The 13,383-nt window shown below is 39.2% G+C and overlaps 1 pseudogene; it reads right to left on the bottom strand.

The window, feature by feature from the left end:
- Positions 1–6,065: 6,065 nt before the first annotated feature.
- On the bottom strand, positions 6,066–11,974 carry LOC115664306 (7-deoxyloganetin glucosyltransferase-like; annotated as a pseudogene).
- Between the last annotated feature and the right edge of the window lie 1,409 nt (positions 11,975–13,383).

Raw genomic sequence — 13,383 nt, 5'->3', positions numbered from 1 at the left:
AAAGTCAACTCGAAAGTCAACCGTTTGACTTTTCGGGTTTTTGCATGAAATGAATAGAAAATTGTTTACAGAAGCTAGGCCAATAAACAGAATTAAAAAACGACACTTTTTGTTCAAGAAACGGATTCCGTCGCGATCGGAAACCATAATCTCAAATTTTCCGCTTTTAATGACGCGTCAGCTAAAAATTAAGTGTCAACACTTGCAAAGAACGATTTTTCATTTCCACAACACCATTTTGTTCTGGTGTATAAAGAGTAGAAAATTTGTGGTAAAAGCCATTTTCCTCACAGAAATCTGAAAAACTTTGATTTTCAAATTCTCCCTCATGTTCAGTTTTAATGCTCGAAATAGTATAACCCTTTTCATTCTAAACTCTTTTTGCAAATCTTGAAAAATATGGAAATGATTCATTTTTATGAGCTAGGAAGAATACCCAAGTAAATCTTGTGAAGTCATCAACAATAACTAAACAGTATTTCTTACCACCAATACTTTGTGTTCTGGTTGGTCCAAATAAATCCATATGTAGAAGCTGCAAAGCACGATTAGTGAAAACATGATATATAGACTTAAAAGAGCTTCTTACTTGTTTTCCTAGAGTGCAGGCATTGCATAACTCTGTTTTCTTGTACTTCAAATCTGGCAGACCTCGAACTAATTTCTTGTTTGAGATTTTTGAGATTTGTTTCATACTAATATGCCCCAATCTTCTGTGCCATAGATCTTCATCCTCTTTGATTGAGATCAAGCAATGAGTGGAGTTTGGATTGACATCTAGAAGATAAATATTGCCATGTCTTCTTCCTGTGAATGTTTGAGAAGAATCTTTACTTGTTCCCGAGCATGTATTTTCTTGAAAGTTGATTCTGAAGCCTGTGTCACATAGTTGGCTTATGCTTATCAAGTTGTAGTTGAGTCCTTTTATCAATGACACATCATTGATTGTGAGTCCTCCAATTTCAACTGTTCCTTTGCCAACTATCTTTCCTTTGTTATTTCCTCTAAAGGAAACTTTTCCACCATTCAAACTTTGTAGTTTAACGAATATGTTTGGATCTCCTGTCATGTGTCTAGAACATCCATTGTCTAGGTACTACTTCCTTTTTCTCTTTGTGGTAACTTCAATTTCGACTCCAGCTTCAGAATTTCAATCAGAGTCTGAATTTGAGTCTGAGTCTGACTTGGCCATCAGACAGAAGTTTGAGATATCTTCATCACTGTCTTCACACTCTGTATCACTCCAGGTTTCTGCTTTTAAGGCTTTCTTTGCTTTGTCAAACTTGCTCTTTTTCTTTTCAGAAGTGGACAATTTGGCTTAATATGTCCACGTTTCCTGCAATGAAAGCAAATTACTTCCTTTGATTTTTCTGTTTCATCGAGAGTCTTCTTCTTCTCAAAAGGCTTCTTCCCTTTGAGGTTTCTTCCTTTGATTTTCATTTTCCTGTACTTCTTTATGAAGAGAGCCAGTTATTCATCGTCAACATTTTCATCTTCAGAATCTGCATCATCAGAATCAATATTAGACTTTAATGCAATTGACTTTTTACCTCTGGATTCATTCTCCTCATTCAGTTGTTCAGTCTCATATGATTGAAGAGTTCCAATTAGCTCATTCACTGATAAAGGCATGATCATTTGAGTCTCTCGAAGAGATGTTTTGATATTATCCCACTGCTTTGACAGTCCTCTCAAAAGTTTGTTGACTTTCATCCCATCTGAGACTGGTTGTCCTTGATATGCAAGACCGTTTACTATGTCAACAAATCTGTCATACATATCAGTAACTGATTCTCCAGACTTCATTATGAAGGATTCATATTAACCAAGCAATAAATTGATTTGAGTTTCCTTGGCTCGATCCGTTCCTTCATATGTAGTGTAGAAAGTATCCCAGATATCCTTAGCTGATTCACAATAAGCAATTTTCTTATATTCAATAGGTGCAATAGAAAGAATAAATTGCTTTTAAATCTAAAGTTTCTCTTTTTTATATCTCAGTTTGAGATAATGGAGGATCTGCTGGTGTGCTTCCTTCTATCTTTTCTTTTGAATCAGAAGGTTTTGGTTTGACTCCTCTGATGATAACATCCCATTGCATGTGATCAATTGACTTGATGAATGCCTTCATCTTATTCTTCCAGACACTATATTCCTTGCCATCGAAATATGGTGGTCTGTTGTTGCTTTGTCATTCAATGAGACCTGGAGCACTCAAGCTAGCCATATAGATAGATAGCTCAGAAGTAATGTACTTCAATAAACGAGCAACCTGCTTTGATACCAATTGTTGTAGCTAGCAAGGATCACCTAGAGGGGGCTGAATAGGTGATTTTAAACAATTTTGATCAATTTATAGCGGAAATGATTGATCACGGTTGAGTCTGAATAAAATTCAGATTCAAAACAATTTATATAGACAGTGCTCTTGATGTGCAGTATGTAAAGTAAGAAATAAGGGATAGAAAAACTGCACACAAGTTTATAGTGGTTCGGCTTATAGCAAGCCTACGTCCACTCTCCCACGCTGACAGCCTACTGGCTGGATTTCACTATGTAATCAAGAGGAATTACAGATTCTGAGTGATAGCACTCTTGTGTATGATAGGACTCTCTATCTCACACAATCACTCTTACAAAGTATCCCTCAAGATCTTAATGTTTAGCTCAAGAAAGACAAGAGAAAGGATCGGAGTATGCTCAGACTTTGGACTTATTGATTCTCGATTTCGTATATTGCCTTCTGCTCCTCGTAGATCTCCTTTTATACTCCTCCACTCCCAAACTAGCCATTGGACAGTCTTCAGAGGATCATCTTCCAATCTTCATCTTGGACAGATTTGTATAAAATGGATTGAGTAGCCGTTGATTGACAAAATCTGAATCCCGCTGATTCTGATCGCCCATACAATCAGAATCTTGGTTTTCATAAGTAGAGCTTTATCCGTTGTAATGCATACTTGTCATAATGTTTGATTGTCAATCAATTATAGCTTTAGATTGAGACACTCAAAACTTTCCTTTTGTGAAATCCATGCCAGATCACTGGCTGGCTGTTGTGTTTCATTCTGAATGAGTTTTGCTTCTGCATCTGAAAAACTACTGTGTCTGCATCTGCATAATTTTTGCGTTTGAAGAATTTCTGATTCTTGCTTTACATTCAGAACTTGAGTCAGCGTAGGTCTTCAGTAAAATCTGAGTTCTTCAAAATTAGAGTCTGAATGACTTTTATGGTAAAGTCTGAACTTCTAATTCCTGAGTCTGAACTTTTAGTTCTTGTAAAGTTTGATATTTCCTTCTGAACTTCCAGAATATATTAACCTGGAATGGAATGGAATGTATGTCAGATTCTCAAGATAAACATAGAAAGTTTTGTCAGCTTCAAAATTCATTAGGAGTTTTCCTCAACAACTATTTGAAATGGAATAATATGTCGCACTTGATGAAGGCACCGGAGGGGTCCTTCAAACCTATTATCGGACAGATCAATTAATGTTGATCTTGTCCCATGCCTCGTGGCCATGGCTTGAATATTTTCAAAGTATGTTGAGGGCAATTGACCACTGAAGTCATTTTGAGCAACATTATACAAAAGCAACAAAGGAAAGGGAGATTTACCCCTGAGTTCATCAATGGTACCATAGAATTCGTTTGCCCTCATATTTAGTTTAGCTAAAAGCGACAAAGTTTCAAGCCAATGACGGACAGAATCGCTTATTTGGTTATAACTAAGATCTAGAAGGATGAACTGAGTCCGGCTAGCCAAGGACCGCGGTAATGTCCCCTCAAAAGTGATTGTGGCTGAAGTCCAATGACCGAGGGCTGCTTGAGTTTGAGTTTCATAAGCACTGAGGTGTAGTGCCGCTGAAATTGTCGTAAGACAAATCTAGGCTCTGTAGTGAACCCAGAAGACAAAAAGAGGACGACATCTCTCTGCTGAAACTGTCGTTCGAGACGTGTAAATTGGTCATGGAAGGTGGAAGATAAGCGGTCCTTGGAGAATGTTGTCTTCAAGATTAATGTACTGCAACACCGTCCACGGGAACTGTTACTGACTTCCCATAATCAAGTTGCCCAACAGGTCCAAGAGTTCCAGCGTGCTCTTCCCCGCCTACCAAATCCCTCTCGGAAAACGATTGGGAAGATTGTTACCAGAGAAGTCCATACATTTGAACCATTCGAGTGGTTTTCGAGGCGCTTCGTAGTTCCTCTAGGTCGAACTGTGTTTGGTCACCACTGCCCTCGCTTGGTTGCCTTGTGCAATGTGAAAGACCAAGGAATTGAAGATTTTTTAGCTCTGGGAGCATTTCTAGGTCCAATGTAGCATCAAAGTTGTTCCCCGAAGGGTCCAAATGATCAAGCTGTTCAAAATCCAAGAGTGACAGAGGGATCAAGCCCAGACAAATTGCTATTGGAAAGGTCCAAGTACAGGTCCAAGTACCTTTCAAACCAGGAGCACTTTGAGAGAGATCGAGGGTGTAACACCCCGGGTCTATACTTTGTAATATTGTCCGCTTTGGACCCACTAACCGTCACGGCTTTAAAACGCGTTGTTTGGGGCAGAGGCGTAGCTGCACTGCCATCCCTCAACCCAACCCAATATTGTCCTCTTTGGGTCTCTCGCACTGGCGCGGACGCACAGCCATCCCAGCTACAAGCCTCCCTCAAGGCTTTGTTATCAGCACAGCAGAAGCTTATATGAAATGCATTGTATGAGGCAGAGGCGCGAACGCTTTGCCATCCCTCAACCCAGCCCAATATTGTCCTTTTTGGGCCTCCCGCACTGGCGCGGATGCACCGCCACCCCAGCCCAATATATATCAAGTGTGCTTTTGTATATGTGTTTCCTATGTTATCCGCCGGTTGTTGTTGATTGGGTGATTTGGTTTTCGCTTCCGCATGTGCTTATTCGTTAAATAATACGATGGGTCGACGACGCCTCCTAGGACGTCGCAATTAAATGACCTATAAAAGGGGTGTCGCGCTCCCGGGGCTCGATGGATAGGGTGCGGGGCGTGATGTCCCCGTTGATTAAACAAAGCCTTGAGGGAGGCCCGTAGCTGGGATGGCAGTGTGTCCGCGCCAGTGCGGGAGGCCCAAAGAGGACAATATTGGGCTGGATTAAGGGATGGCAGTGCGGTTGCGCCTCTACCCCAGACAAAGCATTTTAAAGCCGTGTGGGTCAGTGGGCCAAAAACAGACAATATTACAAAATATAGATCCATGGGTGTTACAGAGAGATACAAGTTTGGAAAGATGAGACATCTCAATAGGGATGACACCATTAAAAGCATAGTTAGAAAGATTCAGGTGTGTAATTTTGAAAAATTACGTAAGTCGTGAAAGATTTTATATTTTTAGGACATTTATTTTACACTTGCGAATATATATTTATTAATAAAAAATCGAAATTTTTATATGATGTATTTTTAATAACTTCACTTACATTAGTGTTCTATTTGCATATTCTTATCCGTCGAAAAGTTTTCATTTTTTGTGTAAAATAAGTAAATAGTAGTATTTGCATGCAAATAATTACTATATTGTACCTACCAATTAAAGATGTGAGTGAGAAAGTTTTCTTGAATTAAAAATTAGAACATCATCGACCCAAAAGAAAAATCTATGTTGCGTACATTAATATTGGCGGTCTAGCCTTTAGTTGATTGGGCTAAAATCCAAAAGAAGAGCCAACGTGTCTAATTCCGTCCAAGTCCAATTGTCACAAAGTTAGAAACCCTAACGCCGGCAATACTTTGTCATTAGAACAACCACTGTGCCTTTACCTACAAAAAAAAATGTCATATCTTTCTTCTTTCCCAATAGAAAGAGAGTTTTCGGAAATATAAATATGAACGCTCTTCACATTCATTTTTAGTTAAGTTTGCATGCATATGATGTCAATCTCTTTGTATATCCATCCGAGCTATTTTCACTGACCGGGACGAAGGAAAGCACATATTTTTAGTTCAATTAAGTTTGTGTGTGAAAGATATTCATACTTATAACTCCATTAATTACATTATTTAAGCAGAAATGGAGGAAAACATAGATCGTAAAAAAAAAAGCACCGAACTACCCTACTTATGCAAAACCTTGTCCAACAACTTGTCCAAATTCATGGAAGATGACCCTTTTTCACTAACTGCTTCTTCTGCCATCTTCTTCCACTCCATGGCCTTGCTTCTCATTTTCTTCCCCACCTCTCCTTCCATCAACTCCCTCACAAGCCTCTCCACTTCATCTCTCTTCACATTACTATCCATCTCCAACCCAACCCCACAATCATCACATATATACTTGCAATTCGTCAGTTGGTCTCCGAAGCACGGCCAACACAGCATTGGCACTCCGGCCGACAAGCTCTCGATGGTCGAGTTCCAGCCACAATGTGTCAAGAACCCTCCGATTGAAGGGTGGTACAACACTCTCTCTTGCGGGCACCAACCGGATAAATAGCCTCTCTCCCTTGTTTCCTCAACAAACTCTCGGGGAAGAATCGCAGTGTCTCCATTCACTAAGGTAGCGAATGATAACCATTCTGTTCCGGAATGAGTTCCTGAACCAGAAATAGATTTTTCTATTTCTGGTTCCTGGATGAGTTTCCGAGAAAAAAAACCCGTTTGATAATGACAAAAAATTTCTATTTCTAGAACAGAAACCCGTTTGATAACAGCACAAAATTTCTATTTCCTGAAATAAAAACCCGTTTGATAAACAATAGAAAATTCTATTTCCAGGAACAAAAATCCATTTTTTTAGAAATGGAATAAAAATAATAAAAAATCTGAAAAATTCATAAAAATCTTTAAAAAATTCAGAAAATCCCAAAAAATTGAAAAATTCCAGAAAAAATCATCAAAATGTCGAGAAAATAAAAAAATTTTAGATTTCGGGAAAATTGGAAATTTGTTGAATTTTTTCAAAAAAAATCAAGAAATCAAAAATTTCAAAACTTCACAAAATTGCTTAGAATACTTGTGGCCACCCACTTTTAGTGAAATTTAAATTTTTTTAGGTGCCCAAAAAAAATCAAAAAATCAAAAATTTCAAAACTTCACATAATAGTTTAGAATACATGTGGCCATCCACTTTGAGTGAAATTTAAATTTTTTAAGGTGCCCAAAAAAATTCAAAAACTTAAAAATTTCAAAACTTTACAGAATGGCTTAGAATACCTGTGGCCACCCACTTTGAGTGCAATTTTAATTTTTGGAGGTGAAAAAAAAGCAAAAAATAAAAAATTTCAAAACTTCACAGAATGACTTAGAATACATGTGGCCATCCACTTTGAGTGAAATTTAAATTTTTTTAGGTGAAAAAAAACATAAAAAATCAAAAATTTCACAACTTCACAGAATGACTTACAATACCTCTAGCCACCCACTTTGAGTAAAATTTAATTTTTTTTAGATGCCCAAATGGTATTTTTGATTTTTTTTTGATTTTTTTTTGGTTCCTAAAGAAAATTAAATTTCACTCAAAGTGGATGGCCACATGTATTCTAAGCCACTCTGTGAAGTTTTGAAAATTTTTCTTTTTTGCTTATTTTTATTTTTTTTTTCGACACCTAAAAAAAATTAAATTTCACTCAAAGTGGGTGGCCACAGGTATTCTAAGCAATTATGTGAAGTTTTTTATTTTTTTCGGCACCTAAAAAAATTAAAATTTCTCTTAAAGTGGATGGCCACAGGTATTCTAAGCCATTTTGTGAAGTTTTGAAATTTTTTTTTTTTTTTTTTTTTTTTTTTCGGCACCTAAAAAAATAAAATTTCGCTCAAAGTGGGTGGCCACAGGTATTTTAAGCCATTCTGTAAAGTTTTGAAATTTTTACTTTTTTGCTTATTTTTATTTTTTTTGGCATATAAAAAATTTAAATTTCACTCAAAGTGGGTGGCCACAGGTATTTTAAGCTATTCTGTGAAGTTTTGAATTTTTTTATTTTTTTTATTTTTTTCGGCACCTAAAAAAATTTAAATTTCACTCAAAGTGGATGGCCACAAGTATACTAAGCCATTCTGTGAAGTTTTGAAATTTTTGATTTTTTACTTTTTTTTTTATTTTTTTCGGCACCTAAAAAAATAAAATTTCGCTCAAATTGGGTGGCCACAGGTATTCTAAGATATTCTGTGAAGTTTTTAAATTTTTTATTTTTTTTTGGCAACTAAAAAAATTAAATTTTGCTCAAAGTGGGTGGCCATAGGTTTTCTAAGCCATTTTGTGAAATTTTGAAATTTTTTATTTATTATTTATTATTTATTTATTTTTTTCGGTACCTAAAAAAATTTAAATTTCACTGAAAGTGGGTAGCCACAGATTCTAAACCATTCTGTTAAGTTTTGAAATTTTTGATTTTTTGCTTTTTTTTCTCACCTCAAAAATCGTGACTTCCATATGAATATGTGTGTTGAAGAAAATGAATTCCTCAGAAATGGTTCTCACTTTTGTTCCAGAAATGAAAAACCAACTTTTTTTTGGTTCTCATTTCTGGTTTCAGAATCAGTTTTGGAAGCAAACTTGTCCCGGAAATAGAAAAATGAAATTGCGTTACCAAACGAGTTTCTGGTCCAAAACTGATTCTGGGAACAAAAAACCAGTTCTTGACAGAACCAGAATGGTTTTCATGCAGCACCTAAGTCAGGCCTCAAGACCCATAAGAAATACTGATTGCTATTAGCCAATCCCATCGCAAATTCAACCAACTGTGGGTGTGTCACGAACGCTATACTCCCAAAGCTCACATAGATCACGGACTTGGGCTTCTTTGAGTCCAACCACTCGAGGCACTCGCCATGCTCTTCTCAGAGATTGCACTCAATGTGCTTCAAGGCAAACGATTCGTCTCCAGCAATTCGATTGATCATAAGGTGGAGTGGTCCGACCGGATAAACCCCAGGGATCATTGAGGAGAGGGCGCATAGCACGTCCGGCTCAAGCACCTCGAAGGTGTGGACAATGGTCGCCATGGCATTGCCAGTCCTATCGACCGCATCGGTTGTGAAGTTCAAAAAGGTGTCGTCAGAGCCATTGATTCTGAAGACAAAAGGCATGTCGCGCAGCCTCATGTTTTTCATTCCCGGGATCCAGTCGACAGGGGCGTTTCCATACCCGTTCATCAATTGGGATTCATCTGCATGCATTCATAAACTTGCAAAATCATCAAATGGCAACAAATCTAATTACAATGACTTTTTCTCGTATTTGATAATTAAAAAAAAAAGTCACAATTCACATACAGTGCAAGTATTGGAAATTTAGGGAGAATTACCAAAAAAAATCATAAACTTATTATACGGATGCCAATTTACTCGTAAACCTTTCAATTTGGCTACTTTAGTCCTATAACTTTGATGATTTGTCAATATAGTTCATCCGGCCAATTTTAGCCAGAAATCATTGACGTGGACACTAATTACCAGTCGTCCTACGTGGTATGACCGGCTTTCATGTGTATTATTTTTGTAATTTTTGCAATTTTTTCTTTCTTTTTTTTTCATTATGGGCCGGCGACCCTCGCTGGCACTGAACGTGGGCCGCGTAACCCTTGCCGGCCACAACGAGGGCTCGTGATCCCTCACCCATATCTGGCGAGGGCGTAGGGCCATGTAGGGGTGTCAAAAAGACTCGAGCCGGCCCGGCCCAACCTACGCCGTCCTACTCGGCCCTAAAATTTTGGGTATTTTGGGGTTGGGCCTTAATCTTTTCGGGTAGAGCTTTTAGGTATGGGTATTATTAGAATTGGGGTAGGGTCGGGCCCATCCCATTGACCCATTATTCTCTCTCCCTTTCTCTCCCTCTTTTCTCTCTCCTCTCTCTACATGACAAAACCTAGATCTAGATGGAACCCCACCCTCTCTCTCTCCCTCTCCCTCTCCCTCCTCCTCTCCGGCCACCCCCCTCCGGCCACCCCCGCCGTCGTGCTTGAGTATCCTCGAGATCCCTTTGTTGGACATTGCCTCCACGTCGGCTCCTTTCTTCACTAGTAACTCCACGGCCTCCGTGTGCCCCAATTCAGTCGCGCAGTGCAAGGCGGTGTATCCATCTTCTTCCATTGCGTCAATGTTGATTCCCTTCTCGAGCAGAGCCTTGACCGCCTCAATGTGCCCCTTGAATGAGGCGCGGTGCAGCACTGTCAACCTGTGCTGGTCACGGCAGTTGATCGCGGCCCCGCTCTCGAGAAGTCGGTGGATCTACCGCGCTTCTCCTTTCCTCGCCGCCGTGCACAATCTATCCCCTAACTTTAAGGCGTCAAAGAGCTTCATGTGGCCTTGCTCTGCCGCAAGGTCGTAGTTGGTCTTGCTGTACTTGTTGCAGACATCTTTGTTGGCTCCTTTCTGCAGAAAGAGCTTGAGAAAGACTGATGTGGCATCTGGTGAGATTTTAGCGATGTGGCACCAGCACTGACCCGACCCTACCCGACCCATCTCCTGGGGTAAATGCTTAATAGGGTCTTGGGTAGGGGCGGGGCGGGTCAAGCACGACCCTATACGTGTCGGGTCAGGATGGGTTTTCTTGATACCCGACCTGACCCAACCCATTAACAGCCCTGGGGCCATGACGTCCTCGCCAGATTTGGGCTACACGAGGGCATCGCGGCACTCACTTGTGGCCAGCGACCTCTGTCAACGCTGTTGAGGCCGTGAACCGGCGAGGGAAATAAGAAAAACAAAGAAAAAGGAAAGAAAAGAAAAGTAAAAAAAGGAAAAAAAAATTGGAATTTAAAAAAATAAAATTGCATAAATTGTTTATGTCAGTGCCGACTATCCGCCGGCCATGCCACGTAAAACAGTCCACATCCGCATGAGCAATTTTCGGCCAATATTGGCTAGAAGTATTACATTGACAAAATATCAAAATGTTTGGTCAAATTGAGAGGTTTAGAACTTTTTTTATAATTATCCGCGGAGATTTAATCGATCGATTTGTGCTCTTCATGTGTGATCAAAGTCATTCATGTATGGTAGATGATTTGACGGAAAAATTAATTTCCAGGAGAATGGAACAATGTGTAATTGCTGGTCAAGTGAAGTCTAATAGTACGATGAACGCATAAAAGAAGTGGACTCTTCAGAAAATGCAACACCAATAACAATTAAACCTATATAAGGGAATTTGAGACCCACGAACTATGATCGACTGTTTTGATTGAAGTCAAGATTATTTATACATGTACGGAGTAAAATGCAAATAGCGCGGGAATCTTATCCTGAATGGCATGACAGTTCTCCCGTACCACACGTATCATATAATTACCAAAGACACACGTATGTGTTTTGGCCTTAAAAAATGAAAAATATAGTGATTCGAATATGCGCCTTAAGCAATGGAGGAGGAACTCGCACTTTTTGGGCTAATATATGTTGTTAATTAATTAAAACTCAAACATGTTTATCACATCATTTCCAGCAATATCCTTGCTTATTACCTGTGAGTGGTGCAAGACCGTTTTCTCCGAGGGCTCGCAAATGCTTCACCGCCATGAGGGCACAGCCGGGTATAGTGAACAAGTGTATGAGTGGAATCCCAAATTTTGAAGCCGCAGGACTCGTCGCAAACGTCATGAAACCGTCCGAGAAGATGCAAGTCACCGGAGGGACACTTGAGTTCGAGCCCAGGCTCAATACGAGATCGCTGAAGGGGCCGATCATATAGTTCCTCGTCGATTCGCAGAGCGTCGGGATGTCCTGCATTGCATCTGCGTCTGAAGGAGGAAGACCATCGGGGATTGTCAGGAACTGAAAGTCGCTCAGCAATCCATTCACGAACTCAAGGCCTCGGGCTCTGGCGAGCCGTCGGTGATTGAACTCGGTGTTGACGAAGGAGATGTGGAAGCCCCTGTGGTGGAGGAGCTTTGCTAGCTTGAGCATGGCCCCGATGTGGCTTTGTGCAGGGTATGGAATGCAAACTGCGTGTGGCTTTGTGGCCGATTCAAGTCCGGCGGAACCCATTGTTTCTTCTCACTAGAGAATGATGACTCAATGACTTTTTTAAGATGAGTTCAACTCGGCTTGATTTAACGATCCTTGAGTTGAGCAACCCTCCTTATATAACTTTGTCAACTATTTTGTCCTCATTTTATGCATGATTTCCAAGTACGGTACCACATTATAATTTGTCATATTTAGTTTGATTTCACCTCCTTGTTTGCCCCAATTAAAGAAAGATTATCGGGTAATATATGTTTTAAGTAATGACATCAACATGATAATGTTGAATTTTGAATAATTATTGTTATTTTCAATTAATGTATACGTATCCATATAATTAAATTATATCTCGAATTTAAGCCGTTTACAGAACCCGACTCGATTAAATAAATATCCAAGTTTGACCGCACAAAGAGATTCAAGAAATGGAGTTTTTTATGCGGTTAAAACAAAAGAGACTCCCTGGTGCTACAGGAACAAAAGGGGCACCTTTATTCTAAAATATTCATTTCTCGTGCGGGATCAAGAGGGCTTAAAAAAAGGGGGAAAGAAAATAAAGCAAGATATGGGTTTCACTTTTGTTTTTCCTTGTTCTTTAAAAGATGGGGCCGCTCAGGAGGGTTCCTAGAGAAAATCTTAAGGACGCGGATGATAATTATTCGATTTTTCTGTTTTTTTATTTTTTTTGCGAGAATAGGTTTAGGATAGAAATCTGTTTGGTAAAATAATTTTATTTTTTTTTATTTCTGAGATAAATTTTGACCCAGAAATAGATTTGGAACAGAAATGAGAAGTTAAAATTTTATACTTTTTTATTTTCATAACAAAAATAGAAATAACAACTCTCTTTTATTGCTCACCCTTGCCACCCACCACTGCCCACTTGCCGCCGCCGCTCGCCCGCCTGTTGCCGCTCGACTACTGCCCACCCGCTGTCAGCCGACGAGAACAGAAATTTAAGAATAACCTATCAAACGAATTTCTATTCTGGGAGTAGAAATTTTGTATTATTATCAAACTCTACTTTTTACTCAAAAACTCGTCCGGGGAGTAGAAATAGATTTTTCTATTTCTAGCCAGAAATAGGGCCGGGAAAGAGAAATATTGTCATTTGCGCCCTAATTAGCCGCACAAAGAAGAAGAAAAAGAGTAGGGAGGTGTGTGTTCTTCTGAGACGAAGAGCCACTCGAAGAGGAGAGAAAGAATGCATGATCTTCTTGTTTTTTAGGCCGCAAGGACACAAACACAGTGAATTTTGTGTTGTGATTTTTATATATATTTTTTTTTGTCGAAAAAAAATTGTATTCATTGTTCAAAATGGTACATGAGAAGTATATTGACTTTCATGGCAAAGAAAATCGAAGCATAGCAAAGCCCAAAATACAACAAAACAAAGCCAGATCTAGAAAAACAAGAAGGATCAACATAGCACTGGTAGAATTAAGCACATACTTTT

The sequence above is a fragment of the Syzygium oleosum genome, unplaced genomic scaffold (assembly GCF_021117445.2).
Source record: "Syzygium oleosum isolate NSW1041296 unplaced genomic scaffold, Sole_v2.1 Sole_v2.02, whole genome shotgun sequence".
Lineage (NCBI taxonomy): Eukaryota > Viridiplantae > Streptophyta > Magnoliopsida > Myrtales > Myrtaceae > Syzygium > Syzygium oleosum.
The sequence above is the reverse complement of the archived record's forward strand: the minus strand, read 5'-3'. Positions and strand labels throughout refer to the sequence as shown.